Below are 19,008 nucleotides of genomic sequence, written 5' to 3'. Positions count from 1 at the left end.
ATGCTGTCCACGTGCTGAGTCGATGCCAGTGGGAGTGCCTCAGCACAGAGGGGACCCTCTTGTCTATTCTACGCATCCAGAGCAATATGGTCACATTTCTAACACTCGCTTTGAAGCCTGCTTTAAAGTAGTTGTCACTATCAACACAGACGGATGGTAGAATTCTGAGGCCAGTAAAAATTGTTAATAGAAAAAGAGTTTTAGTGATTAAACTAGACATGCAACAAAATCAACCAACTATTTAAAGACACGACCTTTGTGCAGTTACTTGCACATGGAACTTATTTGAATCAAGTAAACTGGAATTCTACTGTGCATTTTGTGGGGGCCAACACATCAATAATTACCTGGCCTGAAAGAGCTTGAGAGTGCGTGACTTCGCAGCTCTGGGCTCTAAGCATATCCCACAGGAATCAGGAGAAAATGGGCAGATCTTGTGATATAATGTCCCTTTTCCATCATTATCACAGATGTAAAAGGAACAGAGAAGCTCCCAGAGAACAGAACCCAGAACTGCCCTATGATCTCATCAGTTGGAATTCCTTGAATATCAGGCACAGACGTCTCACAGTCCTGCCTAAGTACATGTTGGCGATTGCTGTGACCTCGAGGCTGTCTTATATGCCTCCATTTTCCAAATGGGAGCATTATGGTAGGTATCATGTCCCTGTTCTATTTTATATTTCATATGGGAGAGGACTGAGTTTAGCATTTGGGATAAAAACCTTCCAGAGATGATTATTTACCATAAAAACATTGTGGAATTTGACCTTGGTATAGTAAGTGAAGAGGTACTTGTAATCCCATCGTTGGGTGGAAGATGAGTGTATTTTATTTGTGCAAAGAAGCACCTACATGACTCTCCCAGCTAAACACTACCTTCTCGGCTTTCAGTGGGTGTGTGACCTAACTTTCTGTTTTGAGTAATGAGTTATGAGCAGAAACGATGTGATCAAATTCTAGTTTGTTTTCTTTAAATGATAGGAATTACCCTCCCTTTTTCACTTTCCTTATTTTTTCCCACTGGCTGGAACTCTTTTTTTTAACGTGAGCAAAGGCCCGTGGTGATGGAAAATAAAAAGATGAAAGAAATCTGGTTCCCTAATACAATCAATGTATCATTAAAGCCCTGGAAAGCCTGTCTGATGTGTTAGGTGAAGGCTAAATATTTTTTCAGGCACTGTATCTTGAGGTCTTATCATTCATAGTATTAGATAAATCAGTAATAAACTATTTTGAAATTTTACTAAATTTGAAAGCTTGCATGGCATTTTGAATAACAATTGTTTCCTGTTCATCATGTTTGCACACTGTAGCATAAGGTGATGGATACCTCACGTGTGTCTGGCACACAGCACTCACTCAGTAAATGTTTGTTGAGTAAATTCATTTGAAAAATTTCTGTCATTTATTAAGCACCATTCGTTCTTTCCAAAGACAAGAACTGTGCCTGGAGAAAGGTTTGTAATCTCCATCGAGTCACTAGAATTTTAATACTGTGCTAGTGCCTTTATCAAAACACAAACATGTGAGCCAAATTAGCCTCACGAAGCCAAAATGAAATTAACAGTTGACAGAGTGATTCCAAAAGAAATTACCCCCAACAGGCTCTTTTCTCCTTTCTAAGTACAAAGCCCTGCTGTTGAGCAAATAGGCTTTTGAGCTGGAAAATGAAATCTATGTGCTCTTCTCCTCCTTTAGTTTTAACCATCATTTTGCTTGGGGCTCAGTTTTAGTAACGTTTTACTAACTACCTTCACCTTGTAGCTTTCTACGTACAGTGAATTTCCAAAGCAGGCGTGAAGGCGTGCAGGAGCAAGGGGTTGTTGTCCTAGCACAGAGACGAGCTCTGTGATGACCAGCCATCAAGGTAGGAGTAGGTTTCATATACCAAGGATCTGTTCTTTGACCCTTGTCATCTTACTCTGTTTTATAGTATATTATGTGATCTTACAGGGACTCTGATTTATATTGAAGCCATTCCTAAAACATTATTGAGTAGATAGACATGAAATAGTTGAAAATAGTGTTCTTGTTTTCCTTCTGTATTTATATTTAATTTGATTAGTTTAAACAGTAACTAAAATATATCGTGAGTCCTACTTGAACGTCAAACATGAACTACACAATACATTGGCAAGAAAGAAGTTGACAGGATAAAACATAAAATTGAAAATAAAGGATAGAAATGTATGAAAGGTGATAAATGCATAAATACAGATGTCCCCCTACGTGTGTTATCATTACGTTCTGGTTAGTCTTTATTTGACTGTGCTCTATATGCACCATATTTACAGATCTCTTTTTTTTTTCATTCATTTTCCTCTGACTGCTTCACTGAAGATACTTTCTATTGAACTCTTTCAATACGTTGATCCTCTTCTCTGCCGAGTCCACTGTTTACTTCCTATGAGTAACTATAGAAGGTGTGGGACACCACTTCAATGTCATGCTAGAATGGCTGTTTCAGGGATAGATGGCAGCTATACTTGGGTAACTTTTGCAAATGTCCTGGGAGTGTGACTTGAGGCGTCAGTGTTGCAGGCCCCTCCTTACCGTGGGACGTTACTTTCTAAGTCCATAAGACTGATAGATTTCACATTGCCTTTCAAATCCAGCACCTTCCTGCCTCACCCTGGTCCCACAGGTAAAGACCTCTCAGGGCCTGGCACATCTTCATCACTTCTTCCTGGAAGTTCTACCTTTTGGAGACGTAGAGCTTAGCTCATTAGATTTTAACCATATGCAGTTTCATAAACGTCTAGCCCGGAAGACCTGTACTGTATGTGTTGAAGATTTCTCTCTCCAATCTTTGTCTCTTGGTTATTTCATAACAATGGGGCAGCACTGGTGCTGTTTCTCAGTTGTACCTCAGAAACAGTAGATCTGAGTTCACATTTTCATGGTGAATGCAGTTTTCCACTCACACCACACAGATCCATTTTCTAGATAGGGTGATAGAACAGTTCGCCTGTAGTTGCTGGCTGCTTCTCTTCCTGATGTGAAATTTGGAAGAGGGAGGTTAATGGGATAAACCATAGATCCCATTTTTTTGCAGATGGTCTTCAGGTTGCAACTGGTACTCATCCTCCCCAGTCTGATTCAGTCATTCTAAATCCCCCATAGCCCAGCGATCACTTCAGCTGTCACTTTGGTAGTTTTGGTGACTTACTCATTAATGTGACCTAAGCCATCCCTGCAGAAGGGTCTGAGCCTTTGGCAGTTACACTCTTTTCAGGATAGTGTTGTTATTTCCATTCACAATTAGGATGGGTCAATGAGGAACTAGGAAGCGCCAGTGGCCACATGGGGTCCACACATCTTCCTCCTTGCCCCCACTGCGTAAAAGCAACTCAGCCACTGTCTGCTGATTAGAGTCAATTATCCTTGACTGCATGGAAATTCCTATTCATGCTGGCCACAAGTCCAAAATGTCCCAGAAACAGTCAAGGTTTGTAGTTTATTGAGACTCTCCCCATGTTCCTTGATAAGAACGCATCTCCCTTTGGTGACCAAAAGCTCCAATTCTGCATAGCCCAGAAATACAAGGAGAGAAGGCACGAAATCTCCAGTGATAAGCAGGATAACTGGGTGACTCCTGCGTTCACCCGCTTGGATCTCAGACACATACATATTCTTCCGACTAGAGACACACTACAAAGTCTTTGATTTAATGTCTACACTGAACCCTAAAGGGATCTTTCCTCTCTGAATTTAAACTCATATTGTCACCCTTGTTTCCACATCTATCTGATATTTCTAAACTATATTTTTAGTATTTTAAATTTCTTTTCTGTAAATGTCACAATGACTTTTGGTTAACTTCTGCACTCTATTTGGAAACAGAAATCACTCCAGGCGCAGGCATTCAGAGTCTGGAGAAAACAAACCAAATTATTAACGTGTAAATCTTTGGTTAGAGCTAAAATTGGAGGAGCTGATGCTTATATGATACTTTTTAAAAAACATGTTTGTATTGTTTGGAAGTTTTATATTTACCATGCACACATGTTCTTTCTTTTTTTTTCAAATTTAAAGCAAACCCAAAGTTAATAGCAAGAATATTTTGCTGCATTTATTTTTTTTCTCCCTTCCTGCCTTCCTTCCTTTTTCCTTTCTTCCTTTCTTTCTTTCTTTCTTTTGTTCCTTTCTTTCTTCCTTTCTTTCTTTCTTTCTTCCTTTCTTTCTTTCTTTCTTTCTTTCCCTTTCTTTCTTTCTTTCTTTCTTTCTTTCTTTCTTTCTTTCTTTCTTTCTTTCTTTCTTTCTTTCTTTCTTTCTTTCTCTTTTTCTTTCATTTTTTAGAGAAATGACAATTTACCAGGTACCCAAAATATTTCCTCAGCCCATCATTTGGAGAGACTGCAAGTCAGATATATACAAATTTGAACCTCATAAAGTAGTAAACAAAGTTTGAGACTCAAAGTGTTAAACAGTCTATAAAAAGTGAGGAGTTTGGGTGTATCATTTCAGGCACACAAAATACCATGTTGGAAAGAATTTAATGTTTTTCAAGAACTGAAAAAACTGCTTTTGTAAATAAAACAAAGAGAGCAAAAGAGGGTGTTCTAAATTAAGACTGAAAGGTGGGTCATGGTTAGTTTGTGGAAGGAGCTTCATTATTTTGTAATTCTTTAGGTATTTTTCCTTAGTTATTGGAGAGTTGTGGAAGTGAATGAAAAATTAGAGCTTTCAGCATTCACAATGTCCAAGATTATTAATTGTTATGAAACTTTCATTGCAAGTTACCCCCCGGCATATATTAACCATATGATGCAGAGTACATAGTGTCTTCATATCTCAAAGTTTTATACTGCCCTTTTCATAGCTTTTATTTTGAGTAAGGGAAAAGGGCAATTGTCTTCATATAGATTCTAAGCTGTATATATTTCTCGTCATTGTAAGAAACAATTTATGAAGCAAAATCTTGCTAAATGTAAAACTTTAAAATTTAATATACCAGATTATTAAAATACTGCCACTAACTAGTTCATGGACTTTGAAAGTCAAATATGTTAAGCCATTAAAAACCTATGAAGAAAGTTTAATTTTTGTGTAATTGGAATTAAAAGAAACTCTTAAAATGAAAATAAAATAAAACACTTTAACAAAGAGTTTGACGATTAATATAACAGAAAAAAGATATGTTACTTGTTAGACATAAAGCATATATAAGCCAAATTATCAAATGAAGCAATTCAAGAATTCAAGTAGAATTGTAAAAAAGAAAAAAAAGTCCATGTCTTAAGCCCCATAACCTGTGAATAGATCACCTACAAGGCTAAAAGGACTTCATAGTTGACTAAAACAAGGACCCTGGGATAGGAAGATGAGTCTAAGTTTTCTGGGTGAGGCCACTGTAATCATAAGGATCTTTTTAAGAAATAAGTAAGAGCATCTCGAATTAGTTTTAAAGAAAACCATAGAAAGCAAAATACATTTTGGTAAAGTTATTATCGCTATTGAAGGATAATCATATTTGTTATACAACATATCTAGCGTCATTTAAGAAATTCTTTTTGGTATTCAAATGCTCAATGTTATATAGATCTGTATAAAATGACTTAAAAGCAGCTCATACATCACATGTTCTCATTTCAAAACATGAAATATACACGGTGATCTCCGAGAAGGACAACTATTTGGAGCAATAGATGGCAGTATTGTTGCATATTTTTATGAATGTTATAAAGCTTTTGTTTGCTTTTAACCCTCACCCAACTGCCTTCATTACTTTCTAAAGTTTTCTAGGTCAATGTCTGAAGATATTAGAAGTGTTAATTTAAAGCCGTTTTTTAGCTAGACAGTTTTGATTTGCATTTCCTCTCTCTATAAAGGGCAGTACCTGGAGAACCACAGAAGTGGGAATAAAAGGCTTCCCTTCTTTTACATCCGGTTTGCACAGCTAAGGCACAAGGCCAGGGGCTGTTGAAACTGGCACAGTGAGCTGCTATGGACTGGCCCATTCTATCCTTCCTTAGTTTATTGAGTTCCCAGTGAAATATCAAAACAAGTCAGACAGAGAAAGACAAATATCATGTGACATCGCTTATATGTGAAATTTAAAAATAAAAATACAAATTTTATTTACAAACTAAAAAAAGACTCATGGACATAGAAAACAAACTATGGTTACCAAAAAGGAAGGCGAGTGGATAAATTAAGAGTTTGGGATTAACAGATGCACACTACTATATACAAAACAGATAAACAACAAGGACCTACTGTATAGCACAAGGAACTGTATTCTGTGTCTTGTAATAATATATAATGGAAAAGAATCTGAAAAAAAAAATGTATGTATCTGTGTAACTGAATTGCTTTTCTGTACCCCTGAAACTAACATTGTAAATCAACTACACTTCATTAAATTTTTTTAAAAAATTGTAGAAACATGATCTATGTATATGCGATGTGACTTTAGCAGAATCCGTCTATGCTCATTAGGTAGGCCAGATCACAAAGTTTCTTCCAGGTTAAAAATGTAAGAGAATGGAGATCGATGCAGATGTTTTGAGTTGGGTTTCACTGTGGTGTACAGCTGTGCAGGCAAAAAAGCGATGCAAAAGGGCTCTGCAGTGGGTCAGACATGAAGTGGGCTTTTGTGTCAGTGTTCTTTGCCTTGTTCTTTACAGACACATGCTCACATTGAAGGCAGTGGGTCTGATGAGCTGGGGATGAGAAATCTTCCTTGGCTGGCTTCATTCACCAGCATTAGACTGCAAAGAGAGTCAAGTCTGTGTTCAAGAGTCCAACCGAGGATCAAGGAATTCTTTCTACACTTTAAATACCTGTATCTGGATTCAACTTTTACTGGATCATCAGACCAACAACATTTTTAGCTCTTGGGCATTACAGTTCACATCTTAAATTACATCTAGAAAAACTCTTTCAACAATGTTAAAGGGTACAGATTTGCCATTAAAAGATGAGTAAGTTCTGTGGAACTAATGCACAGTGTAGTGATTACAGTCAATTGCTTCACTTCAAAGTTATTGTCAATTGTTACTCTTCCATACAGAGCAGGTATCACAGTGATTATTTGTTAAAGAGCTATCTAAAGTTAAAGAATAACGAAGATTAAAAATAGCTTTATTCCAAGGTATTTACCTTGTTATTTCCAGTCAGTCAGTCCCACATTGGAGGTTATGGGGGATTATGTAGTTCTGAATAATCACACTGAGGCTTCATAAGCCAGAGTTTAAAATGACAGACAGATGCTCCACACAGCCTGTTACTCACAGGAGAAAACATGGTACCAACTGGATTAGAAGTCGAAAGACTAATGCACTTTTGTCCTTAAGGGTTAGAAGACAAATAGACCTTTCAGCTCTGCAGGTGAGCATAACAGGCAACCTAAATGCATTGTTTGTGCAAGGTAGTTTGTGGAATCTGTTCCATTTGTCATGGGAACTAGGGGTTGAGACTTGGAAAGTTTGAGTTATGGTTCAGGACCAGGATCAGCGGCTCCATGTTTGGAGCAATACTTTGGGTTTAAAGGTGACTGACATCCCCCACATCACTGAGCAACAGAATCTACCACAAAAATAATCAAGTTAAGTTGCAGTATGGTTTGAAAAGAGGCGTTAAGCTTGGTTAACCTGAAGAAATGAGAAAAAATGAAATTCTATAAATTATTCCCCCCAAAGCAGATAATAAACAATATTATTGCAGATAAATGATATTAACCCCTGTGAACTTTCCTTTTTAGTACATTAATCTGGAAGGTGAGGCAAGCCTTTGCCTTTGATCTTATTCAATTTCTGAAGAGAGACTTTCTCAGGGTTTTTTGGGGCTTTTTTTGGGGTGGGGAGTAATTAGGTTTAGTTATTTTTTTTTTAAATGATGGTATGGAAGATTAGCTTCTTTCTGTCAGCCAGCATGTCTTAAATCTCCATGTAAACCCAATAGCATGCAGAGTGCCTCACACCTGGTAGGACTTCTTAAAATAAATTTTGTTGGTCTTGTTATATCTTTATATCCAAGTCTAACTTTAAATCTACTTCTATATCTTTCCAATATAAATATCTCCTTAATTATTTCTAAAATGTTTTTAAGGAAATTTTTAAAGGGCATATAACGTATAATTTATAAAAGCACAAAATTAGATAAATCAAAGTCAATGGTGACAGCAGGTCATGGTTTTACTCTTGCTGTGAGAGTGTCATACACCGACTAGTCATTTCCTAGGCTCTGAAATCAAATGTATCTAAATTACTCATTAGCCATGTCACATAGAGCAAGTTAATCTCTTCTTACCTAAATGATGGGAAAAATAGTACCTTTCTCATGGGTACTATAGAATGATAAATGCTGTGTAAATCGGATGATAAACACAAAGCTATGCTCTGTGCCTTACAGGTAACAGGCCCTTAGTAACTGTTAGCCGTTTTTAGTATACTAGTTAGTTGCATGGTTTCTTATTGTTGTTTTTATATTGTGTAGCTAACGACTGATGCATTCATTCGTTTATTCAGTAGTTTTTTTTATTGAACTCCTACTATTTACCAAGCCACATGGGCTACGGGGAATTGACAATAAACTAGCTATTCTCAACTTGCCTCTAAGGAGTTTATATTTTTATAAGAAAACAATTTTGAAAAAAAAACCCAATTAGTAGACAAATAAACTAATTAAAAATTAAAGTAGGTCTTATAGAAAAAAGAAAAAGATTGGCACGGAGATTTAGGAGTGGGAAAAGGGGCACTCTGAAGAAATGAAATATAATGTAAGGTATGAAGGCCTTCAGAAGACTCAACTAGAGAGAGGAAGGGTTTGAAAATGGGGTAGGGCTACCTCTGGGAGTAAGAGGAAGCTCATGTACAAAATACTTTAGTGGGAAATGGTTTGACATATTTAGAGAACTGAAAAAAAAAAAAAAACCTGCTGTGACTGGTGCATAAAAACCAAAGCAGGAGATGAAGGTGGAGAAACAGATTGTAAATCAATCAATTTAAACGTGGTATAGAACAGTATTAAGTTTCTATTAATTATAAGCACTTCGAGTCAGATTAAACAAGAGTGACAAATAATTTAGTTTTTAAGAGGGATTTAACTTTTACAGAACAGTTTGTATAACATAGTGTGATTTCTTTTTCAAAAGGATGGATTATGTCTTTTAGACTTGTGTTTGGTTTATGTTTCTTGGTATCAAGCAGGCAGTTGTTTAAAACTTTATAGAAACCACAGTTACTCTCTGAACCATTTGCAATAACTCTGTATTGACGTCTAATGACTGAAAGATAAGGTTAAGCATGAGAAATATTTGAAAATAAAGTGCTTTTTAAAGTATCAGAATAGTTTTACTTAAATAACTAGTATGTATATACATGTTCCTCTATTCTACATAGGGCTCAGCTCTTGAAGGAAATATTGGCTGAATGTAGAAATATTTGTTTCATTACTGAAACACTTCAAAAATCTATCTTTTGGAATATGGCTTGCCATTATTATATGGACTAAATGTAATGAATTGATCTCAACGCTCACTTTTGAATGTTCTCATCACAAGCTACCATTCAGATTGAGTTAGTTAATCCTTTATGAGAGCGAGAGTTTGCAGATTTTATACACTTCTAGAATTTAATTTTTCTCTAGTGTCCAACTATGCAACATTAAAACTGAGCTATCCTACAAAACCTGCATTATCCCCTGTTAATAAAGACCATCAGACTCATATATTAAATAAATTGACCATGTTTATACAGTTAGGCTTCATACAGAGTACATAAAGCTACCATAGTTAGTCAGTAAAAGTATCAGGAGTAACAAATATGAAGAGTTGTTACAAAGGAAGTGGATGACTCGATGATCAATAGCCCTCTATAGACAGATATAATGGTAGAACTCTGTAATACAGAATAGCGAAAGCTATCACAAATAATAAACACATACAAATATTAATTCTTTTACTATCTTTTGTATATATAGATTTTTATTGAAGTACGGTCAGTTTACAATGTTGTGTCAATTTCTGGTGTACAGCATAATACTTCAGCCATACATGAACATACATATATTCATTTTCATATTCTTTTTCACTATAAGTTACTACAAGATATTGAATATAGTTCCCTGTGCTATACAGTATGAACTTGTTGTTTATCTATTTTATATATAGTAGTTAGTAACTGCAAATCTCGAATTTAAGAACATACATCCTATAGAGGCAATGGAGCACTAAGAGTCCCCATGGATAGTACGTACCAGTTGGACATCTTTTAAAGGAACCAGACTCTTCCTGGAAACTCGTTTAGCCTTGGTACCAAAACTCTGCAAAAATTTGTATTTATGCTTCTAGATTCTATATTTGTCTATGTCTTTTTACACTTCATCCTTAAATTACAATTATAAAGAGAAACATATAATATCCTTTTCGCTTTTTAAACTATTTTTCCTGGTACTCTTTTTTATTTAATGTTTTTTTTTCCAATTTTGCTTTATTCTTCTTTGCTTCTCTCACCAAAATCCAACTTATGTACAAATTTTCACTATGTCCATTAGAATCTCATTCTGCCATCAATGCATCTCTTCACAGAGTCCAATTTCCACTTTTTCTTTAACTGAAATTGTTTAACATTTTTCTATATTGAAAAAAACTTAATAAGCCTTTATTGGCTGCTTATTCTCTCCATAATGGTCAAATTTCTGGAATACAACATTATATTTTTTCTCTATTGGAACTTGTCTCAGATTGAATTTTTAACACTGGCATTCTAATTGTTTCTCCACCATTTCTTTTTGTCTGTTTTTCACTCCCTATAAGCTGCAGTTGTGGTACCTAGCCTACAGTACCACCAGTCCAGGGAGCCTTGACAGCAACCTTGCTCAACAGTGGAACAGATTCTTCAGCCCCTCCCTCCTGAGGAGGAGTACAGTGGAGGCTCCTCTGATTAGAGACCCTGGCCAGTGACGTCTTCCAACAGTGGAGCACAACTCAATCGCAAAGCCCAGCCTGAGGCCCTACTGAACTTTGGGGCACAGTCTGTGCCCCCTTCTGATCACAGAGCACAGCGTGAGGCCCATTCTGCCCAGGTGCAATTATGGAGCACAGCCTGCAGCTCCGTGCAAACTACGGAATCTGTCCAGCAACACTGCCCTCCCAGAAAACACAGCCTGTGACTGTGCATGACCAGAGGTGATTGCAGAGCCCAGCTATGGCCCCATCTGCCCACAGAGCACAGCCAGCAACACTGCTTGACCAACAGTCCACCCAGCGGTCATACTTGTAACATGAGCCCAGCTACCAAGCTCACGCAACCATACAGCCCAGCCAGCAAATTCATGCTTCAACCTCGGAGATTTTGAATCAATTTGCCTTGGAAATGAACATTTATTTGAACATTACAAAAAGCAAATATCCCTTTGATTCAATTGTTGCAGACAAGGTTGAAGGTAAAGGGAATGCAGATAGAAGAGGTGGAGAGAGTATGAGGGTTTTGAAGAAAACCGTTCCATTGGGCTCAAAGGGATAATTCTAGTGAGATGTAGAGGAGATGTGAGCAATGGAATAAGAAAGGGCAATGCATCTTCTAGGGAATGATGACCATTCTGGGGACATGTCCTGAATCAACAACATAATTCAATTAGGTTTTTAAAAAAATCATATCCTTTTTGGCTTACAAGCTTTTGATTTTTACCCAGAGTCTTTTTTAATTCCATATATTCTATTTCAAGTACAGAAGCAGTGGGCTTTTCTCATTCTGAAAGTTCCCAAAGTTTAGTAATCTGAATCCATTTACATTCAAAACACACAATTCTAAATCATTTAGATCCAAAATCTTTTGTTCTCATGTACTGCTCAATTTGTTTTCTTAATCATTCTTTCCACTATGCTTTTTGCCAACTCAATCTATGCTTCATTGAAATGTTAACTTAATACTGTTTAATAAAGTTCTCTCTCACAACCAGATACCTAGACTCTGCTTTGCAAGCTACTGCCTTCATCTCTGAATCTGGGAAATACATTTTGGGCTTTGATTGTCTCCTAAAACTCCCTCCCACTGTGTTTTCCTGTAAACAGTTTCCAGTGATTTCTTCAATACTCAAAGAAGTCATAGTGAAGCACTTATTCTTAGAGTCACAATTTTATTTGATGTCTCTGAAGTTAAGGAATATTCTTTATTAGAGATTGATGACATTCATGATAGCTACCATGTCTTCAGAGGAGAAATAAGTGCTACATAATGTTGTCTATAGTGGGAAACATTTTCTAGGGTATATGTTTTTAGATATTTTAGTGGCAGAGTACTAACTTAAAATAGGTTATATATTTGAAATTGTATAAAACTAAACCGAAGAAAGGAATGGATGAAGCCATAAAGCTGACGCATGAAATGGAATCACACTGACAGGCTCCGGTTGAATCAAGATAGGACAGCCCAGATTCTCTATGCCTTTTGTCTCTCAATAACTTTCCCTACAAAGAGTCTCCAAATTCCCAATAAATCATTTTGAAAATCACTAGGACAGTAGGTAAGACCCAAGTCCAAATTTAGAAAGCCAGCATGATCCTGATACAGCTTCTACAGAGCCAGCTGTGTGGCTTTGGTCTCTGTGACTTTTCGCTTTTTCAATCTTGGATAAACTAGTGAGGGTAGGAGGGAAATAGATGACTTAAATTCCATTCTAGTCAAAATGTTTGATCTACATTTAATTACTTACCAAAATGGCAAGGCTTATGAGTTTACAATCAATGTATTTATGAAATCCAGAATGATAAATTCCCCAGAGGAAATGCAGCAATAAATCATTGTTCAGATGGTTTGAAATAGCAAGCAATCCTTTCTCTTTGTATTTTTAGAGCAATTTTGAATTGCATATAGAACCCCTATGACTTTCTGTGATCATAAAAAATGAATGACTAGAATGAAACAGATGAATGGCCAGTGGCTATAATACATATTAATTGAATTATTTGCTAAGTACTTCACAAATACGAATTCATAATAGCCTATTACAGGAAAAAAGAAGTTTCAATCTTTATAAGATCTAAAATTTGACAATCCATTTTAAGCACCTAGTGTTCTCTTTTCCCCAGATTCATTATGTAGGGGATTAAAAGAACGAAAGAACAGGGGATTCCTAAGAACCAAAGAGCGTTTTCAGATTTTATGGTTGCACATCAGCTTAGTGTTTGACTTTTAAAACACGATGTAAATTTCTGTTCATTATGAATATTCAATCACTAGTCAACTCTAGAGATACCTAAGTCTAGTAGGCTCAGGTCGATGGAAAAACAAAATATTTGTGAAACAATCAGAATAGTCATGAGTCTATCATACAGTGTTCCAGTAAACAATTGGGGTAAATATGTAATTAAATGCCTTAGAGAAAAACGAACATTTTGCCCATAATTATGAATGCTGCATTTTTAAGTTTTCAGTTCTATGTTCCCTTACCATCCACTTGATCCCTGAAGCTACTTTGTACTCTTCACAATGTGAGGAGATTAACCTACAGGAAATATTAAATTAATTCCTTGCCCTCTGAATTCCAGCTGTATTTGGCCAATGATAAGGGAGGAGCAGAAGGTCAGTGTACCGTTCTCCCTGGTTCCCTCACCTGGGGCCCCGGTGCCCTTCGCCCGAAGATCACTGCTTCCCCTCAGGCAGCCTTCTCTACAAGACTCTCTCCTCTGGGTCTAGGTAATCACCCATCCCTCTCATCTTATTTAGGGATTACAAGTGGTGACGCTGAACATTCTGCTTCTGTGTTGCTGCAGTGTCTGCTGTGGTTTTTTTCACAACCTGCCTACATTTTTGTAAATAGTGTCTATGTGAAATCCTCTAGTAATTGTGCTGCAGGGATGTGCCACCTGCTTCTTGTGGTCAGTAATCAGGAACTCCTATTGTAACATCAAAATGATGTCTCAGAACTGACCCTTTCAAAATTTTATTTAGTCTTTAAGCAAATACCAAATGGGTGCTCACAACACGTGCGAGATCCTCTGCTGGAAAATGAGAAAACAATAGCAGGTTATTTTCTCATCCTATTCTGTTTTTAATAATATCTCTAAAAGGCCACCACCTCAAAGGTTTCCTCAGACTCAATATACATTTTTGGGAGTCTACTTTCAAATATATAAAGGCTTTTACCTTAACTCTTGCTATAACTTAGAAAGAATGTTTGTCTTTTCTTCTTGAATCTGTTCTGTTGAAGTTTTATTCATTCATTCATATCTTGAGCTCATACTCACTGAGCATTATTATTGGTCAGGAACTTGGATAGTTGTTGAGTTACAGCAATGACCAAAACTTACAAACCCTCCTGTCCTCTGAGAGCTTACATCCTGGTATTGGTCCTTTACAGTATACTACAGGCCGGACACTCTTCTTTAATCTGACCAGGCAAACATGCATCTTTTCCACGTCATTCTATGGCAGTCATTCCATTTCTCTGATCCATGGGAAACTTCAGCTATCTTTTTACACTGTCTTAATAAGTAGCCTCAGTCTTTCAAACTGTAATGTCTCAATGGAAAACCCTTCTGTGGCATTTTAGAATGGGTAGCTCTTCCTGATCTTGATGTTTCATGCCCATCTCCTTCCATATGAAAATGTAATTTATAAGAAACATTTCTACAATCTGTACGAGAGATTTTATTCCCCCTACTGCTTTCTAAAAAATATAAACATATATTTGAATGGCACCATTTAAGATTTTTTGAAAATATGTGCCTAAGGATTTCTTAGACACTTTGTTTTTGGCAGAGGTCAAAAGGGAGACATCTCTGTTAGGAGAAAATTCTCCATGGATCACTTGCATTCTGTATGTTTTATAAAGAGGTGTTGGCAGTTTTTATTGCTGATTCCATTTTAAGAATGTTTGAATAAAAGGCAGTCTTGGAACAGAAATATCAGCATCTTCCTGGAGTCAGAACAGATTTGTTTCCTGACCAGAATAATAAAGATACTGTTTCTCTCTGGAACAAAGGCTGAGCAAATCTGTTAGCCGTCCCTTTGAAATACTGGGTATTTCCTAAACTCTGGGTTCCTTAATAGGACAGAACTCACTGTATGCAGCGTTCATTTGGGCTAGTTCCCATGGGACTCGGGGCAAGGGGAACCAATGTGAGCATGAAACTCCTGCTGTTTGTCATACTGTGAGGAATGAAGTCATATGTCTCTGACCCAGGCATCTCATGTGTTCTGCTAGCATTGATGAAACTATGAAAAGTTAATTTTTCAGTTTGCAAACAGGGTAAAATTACAGTTCCTGATTTGTTCACCTTCTGCACTATCTGGAACATTGGTTTTCATAACAGTTGCTTAGGAGATTCTGGTGAAATAAAGAAGTCATACCTGACTTTCTGTGCTTCAGTTCAAAATTGACACATTGAAGGACTGTTGACTGGAACTTGTCACATGACCACACCAAGTGGGAGGGTAAATGTACCCTTCCTAGGTTCAGCTCTCCAGAAAACAGAAAACTGTACATGATGAGTACTGGTAACATACAACCCCATGGGATGTCCCTATCATGTAGTCTGTGGACTGACCTCCTTCCCCAGCTTACAAATGCCAGATATTTATGATGTGCGGTTGGTGAAAGAATTTGTATGAAGAGCTTCCTCCTTCTATGACTGTTTATTTTTAGATTTCCAGTGTGGGAATACTACTGGATTTTTCTAGGTTTGCATTTAAAAATTGCACATTTTTTTCAAGGTAGATTATACCGATTTGCCTCCTAACACATTCTTTCACTTTTCACTCACAGGCAAAAATCCAGTTGTCAAAATTTCTTTTATTTCAGTAATTTCTGGATTTTGACATCATTCTCTCCATATTAGGCTTATGTTTACCTTTAATCATTTACTTTAGTTTGTATCATGAGCCTTGAGAAGAGAGCTATTAACATGTCATTCTTTCCAGATGTTCCCAAGAAAGATCTGGAGATTTTTAAATCACTATACAGTTCTTGGTAACTATGAGCTATTCCACAGTACTTTAATAATCTTACAGAGTTTCAGATTTTGGATGATAAGTAGGTTTAATCTCATAAATCTTCGCTGAACTATTGGTAAAATCTGTTTGTATTATTTGGTAGAAAATTGCTGTGATAGCTGCTGTGGGCCTGTGAGGGATAATAAAGTACATACACTGAATAATACCCCGACCCAGTGGAATTTTCTTTAAGCATTTCACATAAAGACATAGTCTGATTGAGAAGGAAAGTGCTATCAGACGAGGTTATAGAATTCTTCATTTGTTGGACCAAGTGGGACCTCCTGAACAATATTGAAGTTTTTGATATTTATGCTAAAGCAATAGAAATCCACTGAAGAATTTTAGCTCAGCTCTGCCTGATAAATTGCCCTCATCTCCACATAATATCCACCATATATGTGGCTGCTTTCTGTTTGGAATAACAACCAATCTTTTCTATTGACGTATTTCCTAAGACTAAAACTCACTCCATTAAAATGTCTAATGCAAACTTGAAAGAAAGGATAGGGTGATGGAGAAAAGTCAGAAGATTAAAGTATTTCTATTGGGGTAAGGTGCTTTTTGAGGTACAAAGAGAAGGAAATGTCTTGGAGGAGACAGTCTAGGGGAGATCTTATCAAAGTGGAATTTTATTAAAGTGATGTTCATTTCTCTGAAAGTTCTTTCTAGTGTTCTGATCTTTAAAAATAAGTTCTTCTTTTATTTATGTCTCTAATATTCTGATATATTTTGGACAGGATTTTAGTCATTACTTGGTGCTATACATTTATTGCAACAGAAAATTAAATGTACCTGTTTACCTGTCTTACCATAGTGATATGAAAATTTTTCTTCTTTGGACTTGCGCATTTGATAATGTACAGATGATTGCTATGCTTTTATAAAAATCATTTTAATTACTATGTAGGCTACAGTTAATTTTATAATTTTGATTATATTGAAAAGAAATAATATTAAACCTAGGGTTGTGATAACCTTCTTCAAAAAGCCATAGATTAGAACATCTAGTTCACCCTGGGAAGTAATTAGCCAGAATGAATAGTCATTATCAGTAGCAGTTTCATGGAGGAAAAAAATCAGATAAATCTTCAACCCATGAGTGTATTAAACGTGGAGGCATAAAGTTTCTGGCTAAAATATCTGTAGTGTGTGGGCAACATCTTGCAACTCGTAAAATAAACTGCTAGTTGTTTTTTTTTAACTTGGCCTAAGGATAGGAAATTTGTATTTCATTAGCTCTGTATGATGTAGAGCTGAGTTAATCAGATCTCAGGCCCAGATATGGGCCCAAGAAGAATGTTTATCCACAAGAATGCTACAGGCAGTTTGATTTTCTCATGATAATCGCTCTCTACCCCATGAATTATTCTAATTATTTCTCTCTGATGAATCATAAATAAAAACAAGTTTTTGAGATAGTGAAATAAAAGCAGAAGCATCATGATTAGCAATACTAATACAATTTCCCAAATTATCTATCTTTTATATGTATATATATATGTGTGTGTGTGTATGTATATGTGTGTGTGTCTCTCTCTCTCTCTCTATATATATATATATATAAAATGGTTAAGGAATGTGGTTTAAAACTGTACACATGGACCTGGTGTGAATACCAGGTTCAGAATCTATTTTGCAACAAAACAATGTTGGAAATCTTAAATAAAGAATAAAGTTAAGTAAACATTTCTCATCAGAAGTATTTACTGAACCTTTCTCAGGTGATTGGATGAATCAATGACTAGGATATATACAGTAAAATAAACCCAAATTATCTCATTGGTTGAATACAACAAAACATTTTAATAGAAATGGATGTCAAAAGTCATTTATTTTACACTAGTAAAAACTCTTACTTAAACATCAGATTTCTAAAACACTAAAAATAAGAAAAAAATCAGCTTTTATTTTTCCAAGGACTTTAATGTTTATTGAACAAAATTGCTAATGAGCCATATCAAAAAGAATATACTAATTAAAATACAAGTATTTGTAGAATTGAACTTTCAATAATGTTCTAAAAACGAATTTCTCTATGTGAATGTTTAATTTACAAATAAAATGTACATTTAATGAAAACAAAAGTCAATTAGAGTTTCAAATATTTTAAATTAACTGTACTGTTTATTGCTAAAAATCTTAACAACAGGTCATTAAATCACTCTGAACTTTTGTTTTAATTTGTTTTTTTCTGTAAATTTGAACATGAGATGGAACTTAGAAACAACTCAAAATAATTATTTTTACAAAAACAATAAAGTAGTATCTCTACTCTTCTATATTTGCTTTGATTCCAAAGATACCTATTGCATGAAGGTCAGGACAGTTTAGTGCTCTTTGCAGAAGTTCTAAACTCTTTTCTGTTCTTACGAAAACACAGAGGTCAACAGAGTCTAGCATATTTACCAGAAATGGAATCTGTGATTATCAGTACAGAATGGAATTAGAATACCTGGGGCTGAATCTCAACCCCACCACTTACTTGTTATGTAAACTTAGACAAGTTATTTAACTCCTGCAAGATTTTATTTCCTCATCTGTAATATGAAAATGCTGAAACTAATACTTAAAAGGATTATTTTGAAAGTAAAGTAGGGAAGATATGTGAAGTATATCTTGCAGAGTCAGGAACACAGTAAATTAAGGCTCACTCGCTATTCGTTTGCTACTATGCGCTTATAATTTATGTGATGTTCTTGGATTCTGATGATCCCAGCATCTTCTACCAAAATCTCTGTTCTCTCTGTCGGTATCTACTCTTGTCTCCCACACTCTTCTTTTCTCTGCAGTTTTCTTCATTCTGAGCTAAAGAGGGATCTATCTAGTATCTCATTCTTGCCTAACAAAAGCAAATTTTGATATAAATCTATAATAAAAAAAAAAACCTCATAAGGGCTTACCATATAATCTCCTTAGGATGTTTTGTGTGGTGAAATAAGACAAAATAGAACATTCCATAACAAATGGATACCCCGCCAGCAGTCTCACCCCTGCTAAGCACTTCACAGGAGCTTCATGCGCATGATTTGATGGGGAACCATAACATTTGCCTGGAGAGGCAGTT

General features: G+C 36.0%; 1 long non-coding RNA gene across 1 annotated transcript; it reads left to right on the top strand.

Annotated features, from left to right (window-relative positions):
- The first annotated feature begins 564 nt into the window (after window positions 1-564).
- LOC140700133 (uncharacterized) lies at window positions 565-11,908 on the top strand. Its single transcript, XR_012078384.1, has 3 exons — window positions 565-652; window positions 1,768-1,870; window positions 10,763-11,908. It is a non-coding gene; the product is annotated as an uncharacterized lncRNA (long non-coding RNA).
- The last annotated feature ends 7,100 nt before the right edge of the window (window positions 11,909-19,008 follow it).

Source organism: Vicugna pacos, chromosome 1 (genome assembly GCF_048564905.1).
Source record: "Vicugna pacos chromosome 1, VicPac4, whole genome shotgun sequence".
Lineage (NCBI taxonomy): Eukaryota > Metazoa > Chordata > Mammalia > Artiodactyla > Camelidae > Vicugna > Vicugna pacos.
Note: the sequence above shows the minus strand (reverse complement) of the source record. Positions and strands in the feature narration are given on the sequence as shown.